Genomic DNA, 12,339 nt, shown 5'->3' with positions numbered 1-12,339 from the left:
CGTTTACAATTAGGCAGTGGCGTCCTCTGCTGGAGAAAGCAATTTATGTAGGTCTTTTTGGAGCCTGTCAGATCTGACTATCCTTTTTCATATCAAAGCAAAGTTCCACAGGAAAGCAAAAAAAGATGTTTAAACTTCATTATAGATCCACACAAATAGTTGTACGCAGAATTCCTGTGGCCTGTGTCGCATTTGCCGCACTGGGACTCTCGCTACCGCAGCTTTGAAAAAAATGTGCAGTTGCTAAAACAGGAGCTGCAATTGCTTTTCTTCTGCATTATCACAAGAATTTATCTACAGTGCGAGATCCACGTCAATAACATCATACGTTGACTAATGCTGAATAACAACCTGCGCTAGCTCAGCTCAGTATATTGAAAATTGGGCAACCACAATTCATCTTAAACTGATTATGGAAGACCCAATTTCTTGGTTTGACCCTCATCCATCTTTCTAACTTATCAGCATAGTAAGATCAGGAATGTGGATTTTGAGATTGTATTTTCATTGTGCATCTTGGGGGTGATTTTGGATTCATCTAACTATGAAAGACCTTATCAAAAAGTTAAGTCAGGGAGTCTTTTTACAAACTTGAAGTTGATTAGACAAGTTAGGAAATATCTTTCAGCCAAGCCACTGTACCAATATGATCTACACTGGACTATTGTAATCTTCTAGATGTGGGTCTTACATATCTTTCTAAATCGATTTTTAATGTATATCATGCTGACAAGATGACCCACTCTCAATCAAGCTCCAAATTTTCTACAGTGGCATTCAAAGCTCATCATTCAATAGGCTTCTCCTTCTCCTTCCCTTTCATTCTACTGCTACTACTTATCATTTCTAAAGCACTACCAGATAGACGCAGTGCTGTACACCAAAAACATGGAAGAAGGTCTCGTACAGACAATTTTGTGTCATTATTCCATCCTATAGAAACATGAAGGCATATTAGATCAAATGCCCATCCACAGCATCCACTATCTCCTCCTCTCCCTAAGAGATCCCACATGCCTGTCCCACACTTTCTTGAATTCAGACAGTCTTTGTCTCCATCACTTCTACCTGGAGACTATTCCATGCATCTACCACCCTTTCTGTAAAACAGTATTTGCTTAGATTACTCAAAAGCCTATCACCTCTTAACACCAGAGAGAGAGGGCATGGAATGAAGTTTCCTTTCAAATTAAAGAGACTCACCTCATTTGCATTTATGCCATGTAGATATTTAAACATCTCTATCATATCTCCCCTCTCCCACCTCTCCTCCAAAGTATACATACTGAGATCTTTAATTCCATCTCCAAATACTTTATGACTAAGGCCACCGACCATTTTAGTAGCCTTCCTCAGTACCAACGCCATCCTGTTTATATCTTTTTGAACGTGATTCACCAAAAATTGTACACAATATTCTAAATGAAGTCTCAATAAGTAATGTTCAATATCTAAAACATTTAACTAGTTCCTTCTCATTTCAGGTTGTAAAATACAGGAATTTATTCCATAACTGAGGTCCGCGCACATAGAACGTAGATTTCATATATTCTTTGTGGTGAATATCACGAACAGATGGTACAACCAAGGCTTTGCTATTCAAGGAACGTAAGTTCCATGTTGGTCGATAAATACAAATACTGGACATTTCCTACCTACCAAAGGTTTTTTTGTGTTTTTTTTAAAGCAGAAGTTTATGACAAATACGATACTCAATCTGCAAACAGTGCAATTCTTTAAGAACAGGAGTGATTTGTTCAAATCTAGAAGTTCCAGGAATTAACCTTGCCACAGAATTCTGAACAACTTGTAAAAATCGGGCTTGGGCTCTCTCCTGGCCCGTTGAATCGGAGGGGGGGTCACCGGGTCCATCAGAGCTTGGGCTCTCTCCTGGCCCGATAAATCGGAGGGGGGGTTGCCGGGGCCAGGAGAGCTTGGGCTCTCTCCTGGCCTGTTGAATCGGAGGGGGGGGGGGCGCCGGGGCCAGGAGAGCTTGGGCTCCCTCCTGGCCAGATCGAGTCGGGGGGGCACGATCGCCGGGGCAAGAGGGCTTGGGCTCCCTCTTGCCCCGATATCGGTGGGGGGGGGGGGTTCACGGTTCAACATGGCAGGAGGGCTTGGGCACCCTCCTGCCTGGATCGTTGTGGGGGAGGATTCTGTAACTGGTGTTGTTTTTGACAGACACCAGTTGCAGAATGCCAAAAAGTGTAGATGTTGTGGGGGTGTACTTGTAGACGTAGTGGTGATCTGGGCGTTTAGTAGAGGCAGGCCATAATCAAAACAAGGACGTTTGTTTTGGTTATGGACTTTCCCTGCTTCTGCTTTGAACGTTTAAGGACTTAGGCCAAAAGGGGACTTAGACGTTTTTTTTTATTATGCCCCTCTTAGTATTCAGAAACTGAATCAAAAGAGCACCAATAGCGATCAACTGGAATCTTCAGTGTGGGATTTTTAGAATAAGAGGAGAAATATTCAGTATTTCCTACAGGAAAAGACTGCCTAATAAGATAAATTTTGTCTTGAAAAAAGTAGAAGGAGATAATGATTGCTCAGACTTTGAGTCGGAATTGGTCAGAGAACGCCAGAGTTTAAAAAGAGTACTGCTCTGATTATTGGACTTAGCTATTTTACATCCATAATAGGTTTTTCTCGCTTTCCTAAGTTCAAAGTTATATTTTCTAATTGTAGATCTCCAGTTTAATTTATCTGTATCTGGATGGGATTTTTTTTCCCATTTCTTTTCTAACCTCCTACAGTTTTGTTTTAAGGCTCTATGAGAGGGTAGGAACCATGGTGCGTTCCGGGCACAGGAGATTGTTTTGCTAATAACTGGCACCAAAGATTGATAGGCGCATTCTGTAATGGATCTCCAATTATGCCAGCTATCATCCACAGGAGAGCCAGAGAGAAAATCAAAAACTTGAGACCAAAAGTATTCAGGACAGATTTTCTTTCTAAAAGTGATAGTTTTTTTCTGCAAAAATTGAGTCGGAATATCTCATTAGGCAAAATACATGAATTTGTTAAAAATGATTTATATGTAACTTTCTCAGCAGAGAGAAATCTCAATAGCAATTGATTGCACTTATGAATTTCCCTAAAAGAACCCAGCAAATTAAAGAAACAAATTCATTGGGACAATGGCCTTCTAAAGTTTTTAAAATGAAAAACAGCACCTTACAATATGCCAGTTCAGTTCTCTAAACAGCACAGAGACTTGGTCAAACTTAGATTTGTAATAAACCCATATTCTGAATAAGATGAATCCTTGATATCAGTTTAGCAGAAATACCCAGATAAAGAGAATTACAATAATCAATTAATGACAACATTGCCATTGTCCTCACTGAAAGGCTATATATAAAGAAGCAATAAACAGAATGGTAAACAATGGGTCATCTCCGAAAAATTCACAGCATTCTCCGTCTGCAGAACTTCAAAGATAAAGCTGAAAAGAAAAGTAGATCTCTACAAGAGCGCCTTCTTGGCCTGTTGGGCTGCCTTGGGGGACAGTCTTTCAATCACTTTGCAATTGCAACACAATCCCCTTGATATGCACCACCCAACCTTCCCAGAGGACTAAATGCATAAAATCAGCATTGGATCCACCGTGGACGCTGTGAGAAGGCATCGCTTCCATGAAATGACATTCTCTTCAACAGCAGAAGGAGGGCCGAGTTTACAACTTCATATGCAGCCTCCAAATAGCATCTTGTACTTTTTTGGTATCCGGTATTTGAGCATTGCTCTACGAGTTCTGACAGCCATTATTAGAGGGTATGTGCATCTTCATATATTATATTTTTTTGATACACCTGCTGAAGACTCCCAAGGTATGCTTATCTTTTACTTCTGAGGCAGGCCGGTTAGGCCGAAACATGTACTTGTCGACTCATTGAGTCCTAGGATGAATTTATGAGACTTTGGATGAATAAAGGCATTTGAATTATCAGATGAGTTGAAGGACACTTTATTGGTGTGCACCATTCTGATTGGGACAATTCCACTCTGATTCCGTGCATTTAGGTAAGGCTCCAACATTTACCGTGTGCTAAGCCGTTAGCCTGCAGTAAAGTGGGTTACAAACGCATACACATAATAAACCCTCCCCATAAGCCCAAACTAAAAAATAGAAGTCTCAACGCTCATATTTCATTTTACAAAATAGATATTGCTTCAATAATTTTTTTGTCTAATGTGTTGTGGAATATTATTCCAGGTAACAGGATCGATACAAGAGAAGGAACCTACTCTAGTCTTATGGAATCTCATATGCTTTATGGTTGGTATATTCAGATCTCCACAATCGGCTGAGCTTAAAGTTCGAGACGGCATATATGGAGATCAGTGTTGACCATGTATTTTGGTGGCATCTGACATACACACAGATACGTTAGCAACAGCAGTTTCTACTGTATCCTATATTCGACTTTTAACCAGTACAATTTGACATAAAATTCTGATGCATGGTCATACAATTCCAAACAAGACTCAAATTATCAAATTTTGAGATACTTGTAAAGCATGAACCACGGTCGCAGATATTCCTAACAAAACAAGGTTGCAATAATCCAGATTAGACAAGACAACAGTTTGGAGAACATATTTAAAATTAGCTTTAGATAAATATGATCTATGATTACTCAGTAATCTCAGTTTAAAATAAATTTTCTGTACCAGCACCTAAGTTAAGATCAAAACACCATTTAAAGTAAGTGGAGTTTTTTTTTTTTAAATTCAAGGTGCCCACATCGTGCCTATGAAGGCACTTTATGATGGCTAACGCCATTGTTGGCATGGCTAATGCGATTCACATGAAAGGTAGGTGCCAGAAATGTAGGCCTTGAAAATCCTAGATTCTATTTCCAGCGCCTTCCTTTCACCAAGCCATGATAATATAAATAATGCCATCGCATGATTTGCACACGATTGGTGGCCATTTTAAAGATGTACGCCAACGCCAGCACCATATTCTATAAACGGCGGCTTATTTTAGGCACCCTGTTGGTGCCTAAGTTAAATGCAAAATGCTGTTTAAAAGCAGTAAAAAAATAAAAATTCAAGGTGCCTGCATCGTGTCTATGGAGACATGTCACAGCACCTAATGTGTGACTCATGTGAAATGTAAACCTTGAAATGCCTGGACTCCATTTCCGGCGCCTTCCTTTCCTGAAGGCACAATTCTATAAACGGCACCGTCACGCGATTGACACATAATCTGTGGCCGTTTTAAAGGCTGCCGCCAATGCCAGCACTGTGTCGCAAACTTTTTAACACGTGGGATGCTAATCTCGGGGCCTTGGCTGGAGGGCATTAATGTGATGTTGTCACACACGTGTGAAATCATCACATCGAGATCTGCCCATGAGCCTTCTATTACTGCCGGGGGTGGGGGATTATGTGCTGAAGGAGCAGAAGCGCCTGCAAGGAGAGACGCCAGCGCCGGCCGACTGACATTACATTAGTGATTTCTATTCCACCATTACCTTGCGGTTCAAGGCGGATTATATAATAAGTTATCTGGACATTTTGGATTACATAAGAAGATATCTGGACATTTCCAGAGGTATTACAGAGTGGAGCGGATTGTTAGTTTGTCTTTAAGGATTTCTTGCATAACAGGGTTTTTATGTCTTTTCTGAAAGCTTTGTAGTCTGGGGTCGTGATCAGTAAACTGGAGAGTTGGTAGTCTAGTTTTGCTGCTTGTGTGGCTAGAAGGCCATCTTAGAGTGTTTTTTTCGTTTGACGTCTTTGATTGGAGGGTGCGTGACTGGTGTGTGAGTTCTCCTAGATCTGGTTGTGCTAGTTTGACTACAGAACGTGCCTCTCACCGCAAGAGGCACATCCCGTAAGCAGTCAGCCAGTGCTGGCACCGCACCTCCTTGCCAGCGTAGAAAACATACATAACATAACATCAATATTAGAAAAAGCATTAGCCACGCCTACTTAAACCATAGGCGTTCTAAGGCTCCCCTATAAATGCGATCTAAGTGCCAATTTTGTACATTTTTGTTATAAAACTATTTTTAACTCCTTATTAAACAGCTTTGCCACTTAGTTAGGTGCTGTTTGTGATACACAGGTTTATTGAATCTGGGCCTTCGTGCTCACGCAGTAATCTTTTTACTGGCCATATGCTAAAAGGGAAATTGCCCTTTTACACAGCTGCATGAGAAAGACCCATGTAAGAGCGTGCTGATGCCGTTCTTAGACAACCGTTTTAGAGTATAGGGTTAGAAGAAACCGTAGCTTTGAACAGCTTCCTCCACTCTGTCTCGCCGGCTTTCTTTCACCCGTGGCCTCCAGCCCTTACCACAGTCGATTGCAACGAAACAACTTAGAAACGACCATATTATTACTGCGCACCTCACACAACTGGCATTTCATTTTCTCTTTTAATTTTTTACCTTTATAGTTTAGTAAACAGTCTGAGGAAGAAGACAGGCTCCTTGAAACAAAGAATAAGTGGAGCATTTTTTATTTTATAAAGATTTTAATTATACGTTTCTCTTCTGCAAATCTGATGTAATGATAGTATTCAACACTGAAAATCCAAAAGAGTGACAGTGAAAATGCCGCAGACGGCAGAGAGCGGTCCCAGGGAAAACACTGCAATGTCAAACGGCTTTTCTTCCCTTTAGGGATTGTTTTCACTCTGCAGTCCAATCAATAAAACTCCTTTAAAACAATATTAAAATGTCAGGTTGTGCTGTGATCTTGGGGTATAGAAACGGGATGCTTAGCCAGCAGATTAGCAAGCTCTGTCCGTTTATAAAAGCATCTTGCGCTGTGCATTTTAACAGTCGTATGAAACAATACATATACAGCCAAACCCTGCTGTAAAGAATTACCCCCACTTCTTATGATGTCTCATTCAGTTGAAACAAAGAACTGTGATCACTTAAGCTTTTACTAGTAAAGGAAAGGACAATCTTTTTAATCCAAGGAATGTTAGATTAATCTTCTCTTAGAGAGTGGTAGAAATCTGGAACGCTTTTCCGGAGGCTGTTTTAGGGGAAAGCCCCCTCCAGGGATTCAAGACAAGGTTAGGCAAGTTCCTGCAGGTAAGGCTAGTTTCAGTTAGGGCACTGATCTTTGACCTAAGGGCCACCGTGTGAGTGGACTGCTGGACACGATGGACCACTGGTCTGACCCAGCAGCGGCAATTCCTATGTTAAGTCATTTTGCATATCCTGCTCAACAGTTCTGTTGCCACCAAGTGATTCTAAAGCACAGGTGTCGAAGTCGGTCCTCGAGGGCCGCAATCCAGTCGGGTTTTCAGAATTTCCTCAATGAATATGCATTGAAAGCAGTGCATGCACATAGATCTCATGCATATTCATTGGGGAAATCCTGAAAACCCGACTGGATTGCGGCCCTCGAGGATCGACTTTGACACCCCTGTTCTAAAGCAGGGCTAAGCAATTCCGGTCCTCGAGAGCCACAGGCAGGTCAGGTTTTCAGGATACCCACAATAAATATGCATGAGATAGATTTGCATCTCAAGGAGGCAGTGCATGCAAATCCATCTCATACATAGTCATCGTGGAGATCCTGAAAACCTGACCTGGCTCCGGCTCTCAAGGACCGGAATTGCCAACCCTGTCCTAGAAGAAATAAAGTACTTGATTGATTAACGACTGTGATAGGCTCAGTTGCTGCCCACATAACTCCTGTCCTTATAATGTTCTTGGCATAAATATTATGCCGGATCCCAGATGACTTTACTAAAGAAACTCCGTTTGCCACATATTTTCAGCATAAAACGTTTCCTTTCAAATTAAGCCAAACACTCGTGTTTTCTTTGGCAGAAACTGTCATTAAATATAGGTTGAGTGTGAATTATTCATACTTTTTTAATAATGTGTAAAATGAAGTGTTAGTTTCAGTACTCGGGGCGCCTGCAGAGCTGCAGTGTAACTCATCCGCCCCTGTCCATCACTTGGTGACTGATGCCAAATTGCACTGTGGTTTGGGGGATCTCCGTTGACACAGCATTAGGGGTCCACTTTAGATCTGGAGGTGTATATTGGTGTCATATTCTGCACATTACCAATCCTTCTTTATGTAGGAAAACTAGTCAACTTGACATGTGAAATGATTGAAGCATGATGTCACCGTAAGGCTGGCGAGGGCTCAGCAGGCCAAAAAACTTTTCTTTACTTTAATTTTCCATGCCTTTTATGGCTTTTTTTTTCATTTTTGGGATAATGTCGTATGGCCTATCTAGTCTGCCTAACAAGGTCATCTATTTTCTCTTTCTTTCCCTTCGAGGTTCAACATACTTGTCCCAAGCTTTCTTGAATTCAGATATACCTTTTTTCTCCACCATTCCAAGCTTTCACATTTTCCATGAAACTATTTTCTGAGAGTTCTTCTTAGTCTAGTCTTGTCTGTTTAGATTGTAAGCTCTTTGGAGCAGGGACTGTCTCCTTTGTGACTCTGTACAGCGCTGCGTGCATCTGGTAGCAATATAGAAATCATTCATAGTAGTAGTAGTCTATCCTATTTTACTTTTGTTTTCTACCTTCATTCCACAGTTTCCTTTCGATTGAAAGAGGCTTCCCTCATGAGCATTTATGCCACGTATTTAAACGTCTCTATCATATCTCCCCTCTCCCATCTTTCCTCCAAATGTATACATATTGAGATCTTTAAGTCTACTTCCATACACCATAAAACGTAGAGTGACAATCAACCATTTTAGTTGACTTCCTCTGGCCTGACTCCATCCTCTTTATATCTCTTTGAATCTCTTGTGTCATCAGTATTTCAGTATTGCATCTATTGATATGCCATTTGCGTTCTTGATCATCAGGGTGCACTTTGGGGGAATTGGCATGGGAAAAAGCCTAAATTATGGGTATTACGCCTATGAGGACTATTTTCAAAGCAATTTATGAAGGCAGATTCCACTATCTCCTCCTCTCCTTAAAATAATTCAGACACAGTCTTTGTCTCCACCACTTCTTCCGGGAGACTCTTCCACCCATCTACCACCTTAGAATTTCCTTCGATTGCTCCAAAGCCTATCACCTCTCCTTCTGCAGTTGTTCTTCATTTGAAAAAGACCAGGGAGATATTTAAAGGTGTCTCTCATAGCCTTTCTTCCATAGTCTACTGCACATATTGAAGTCTCTAAGTCTGTCTCCATAAGCTTTGTGTTGGTAAAAAGAGTTTAGCCTCTTATCGGTTAACTGTTTGAACGTTGTCCTTTTTCAGTGCAGCTAAAAGTTGCCAGTTTATTGCCGAAGACACGTGTCTCAGCCCCTTGAAAGGAGATTTTTGTAATGACAGATGTCCCTACTCAGAGGTTGCTTATAAATATGCATCAACAGTTCTCGGCAGAAAACAAACCCTCTACAAGTGGTTGCAAGTAGTTGATACCTGTAGTAAGTTTCAAAGGGTAAGTCGCAGTGTGTGTGTGTGTGTGTGTGGGGGGGGTTTCCTATGAGTATGGCACTCTCCTCCTCTCTCCCCCTCCCCCGCTCCTCTCCTTGCCACATGCGCACACCCCTTGCCTTCCCCGTACCTTTTTTTACTTCCCCGGCGCGAGGTTCCTGCCCGCGTCAGCGCTCTCTCTGACATCACTTCTGGGACCCGCACCTAGGAAGTGACATCAAAGGGCGAGCCGACACCGATGTGGGCATGCTGCTCACACTGGAGAATTTTAAAAGGTACGGGGAATGGAGTGTGTACGTGGCAGGGGGGGCCAGGAGAGGCACCACTCACAGCAGAAAAACCACAAAGAGGTGAAAAAAGTGATGTCAAAAGCCAGGAGGTCCCTGTAGTCCCTGTAGCGCCTCTCCATGGTCTAGGAATCCAAAGTTCATTTCAATGCACCATCCGCGAAGCCACTCGTTAGTCCATTTGATACGCTCTTCTCTGGCTTTACCTTTGTCTCTTACTGGGAGGATCGATGAGAAGACCACCTGTGCTCCTGTCTGCTTTAGCTTCTGACCCAGGGCTCCGAAGTCTTTGGGTATGTTCTCCGAGGTGCTCCTGGCAGTGTCGTTCGTACCTACATGGATGAGAAGCATAGGGAAATGATCATGAGGTTTTAGAAGTTTATCTAGACAGGTGGTGACATCTCGGATCTTGGCTCCAGGGAGACAGCAGACCTCTCTTGAATGCATATCTGGTCTACAGATTGGTCCCTCAGTGCCCCGCAGCATGGAGTCCCCAATGACCACCACTCTGCGCTCCTTCTGGGGGGCCGAACCGTGCGCTCCTGAATTGAAGTTATGTGCTGGGTATCTTCCTAAGCCTCTTCTTGTACCTCCTCGGTGGTTCCATCTTGTAAGATCTGGAATCTGTTTCTCAGGGTGAGTTGTGGGGTCGATGTAGAACTAATAATCCACATAGAACTTCATGGTACTGGCAGAATGTAAGAATCCTTTGTAATGTAATATAATGTAATGAAATGAATGACTAGACAAAGGTTTCTGTGGCTGGGGTACAGGAAGAAGAAAGAAGAGACATCCTTTATAGCAGTGTCAGTGTTAGCTGTACTCTTAGCTACATCTTCTTAACCCTCCTCATCTGCTGTACTGCCTCCACGATCACAAAGGGCCGGCTCTATCATCAGTAGTTGACAGCAGAGACCTGTATCCATCTCCCCAAAGGAGCCCCCTGTATAAACCAGAAATGTAGCGCCTTCCAGAGACCACTGAAGTCATGGTTAGAAACTCTTCATCACTCTGACCACTCATGGCTGCGGATTTGGCAGACCTCACTTCTTCCCCACCAATCAGCTCCCTACTAAACAGGTAGTCTTAATGGCAGGGGGAAATCAAAGCCCTGATTCTATAAAACCTAGGTGCTCATTATAGAATCATGCTTAGGTGGAGCTCAGCGTCCTAACATTTAGGTGTCTCCAATTTATTCTAGGGTTTTCTTCGTCTAAAGTTAGAAGCCGATATCAGAACCTAAGAGAAAGAGGCTCCTAACTCGAAAACACACCCATGAGCCACCCCTAACAACGCCCACTTTTAATGTAGGCACTTTGGAATAGGTGCCTACTTTTTATGGAATCAAGTTTTTCACGTTAGGCGCCCTACTTTCAATTAAGTCCAATTAAAGTCGACTGTGAAATGTTGAGTGCCAATGTAAGCACTGACTAAGTCTATTAATCAATTAAGTTAGGCACTGATATCATTCATGCAGGGCAGCAGACTTCATGGAAAAGTTGGTTCTCGTTAAGATAAGCCTTTTCTGATAGGTTTTCAAGACATTTTTGTGAGCTTCAGGAGCAGAGAGCGCACAGCTATGGGTCACATTTTTGGGCTTCGGTCCAACGTGAAGAGCATTAGATGATTCTGTGGTGCTAAATCTCACCAAGTGAGCCATCAACCAATATTCATGAGCAATTAACCAGTTAATACCAAGGAATATCTCCACTAATAGTCCATCCCCTAACCTGAGTTAGGACGTAGTGTCAACTTATCCAGTTAGCAGCAATTTTTAGTTCACCAATCGGCTGTGTAAGCACACAATGTTAGGATGGCAAAACAGCAGGCCTAACTAGAGAATGACATTGGGACAAGCTCTGACCTCATCTGCACTTATGATTTTAAAATGTTCGAAACTCAGGCAAATGGGGACAGAGCTTGCAGAGATAACCTCTCCTCCTCCCTATCTTGTCAGCTCGCAACCTTAGGGTGATCTTTGACTCCTCTCTCATCTTGTCTACTCAGATCCAACAAACAGCTAAAACCTGTCACTTCCTCCTCTATAATATTATCAAAATACAACCTTTCCTCTCCAAGCACACTACCAAAATTCTTATTGATGTTCTTATCACCTCATGCTTAGACTACTGCAACGTACTTCTCTCAAGTCTCCCGCTCATCCATTTCTCACTCCTTCAGTCTGTTCAAAACACAACTCATATTCCAAGAGAGCCGCCATGCTCACATTACCCCTCTCCTCAAGTCACTTCATTGGATCTCCATCCAGTTCAAACTCCTCTTACTGAGTTACAAGTGCATTCACTCTGTAGCCCCTCAATATCTCTCCTCTCTCCTCTCCCCCTATTCTCCCCCTCCATGAACTTGGTTCATTGATGAAACCACACTACCTTGGATCCTGTGATCCACTGGATTACAGAAACTGTGCTATGATCTGTTTTGCAGGGATTCCATACATTTACACCATCCACCAAGTAAAAGCTGTTCGATCTGATAATAATTCCAGTCTGCAAGTTTCCTCAAAGTAGGATGGAAAACCCCAATGGAATATGCCAAAAAGAAATGGCGAAATCAGCTTAGCGGGATTTAAAAAAAAAGGTTTGGATAATTTCCTTAAAAAGAAGTTCATAGGCCATTATTGCGATGGCTT

At 42.2% G+C, this 12,339-nt stretch overlaps 1 protein-coding gene across 3 annotated transcripts in view; it reads left to right on the top strand.

Annotated features, from left to right (window-relative positions):
* Positions 1–12,339, top strand: part of SEMA3A (semaphorin 3A) — a 314,404-nt gene that overhangs the window by 287,260 nt on the left and 14,805 nt on the right. The gene's annotated exons all lie outside the window — the stretch shown is intronic.

Source organism: Geotrypetes seraphini, chromosome 9 (assembly GCF_902459505.1).
Source record: "Geotrypetes seraphini chromosome 9, aGeoSer1.1, whole genome shotgun sequence".
Classification (NCBI taxonomy): domain Eukaryota; kingdom Metazoa; phylum Chordata; class Amphibia; order Gymnophiona; family Dermophiidae; genus Geotrypetes; species Geotrypetes seraphini.
Note: the sequence above shows the minus strand (reverse complement) of the source record. Positions and strands in the feature narration are given on the sequence as shown.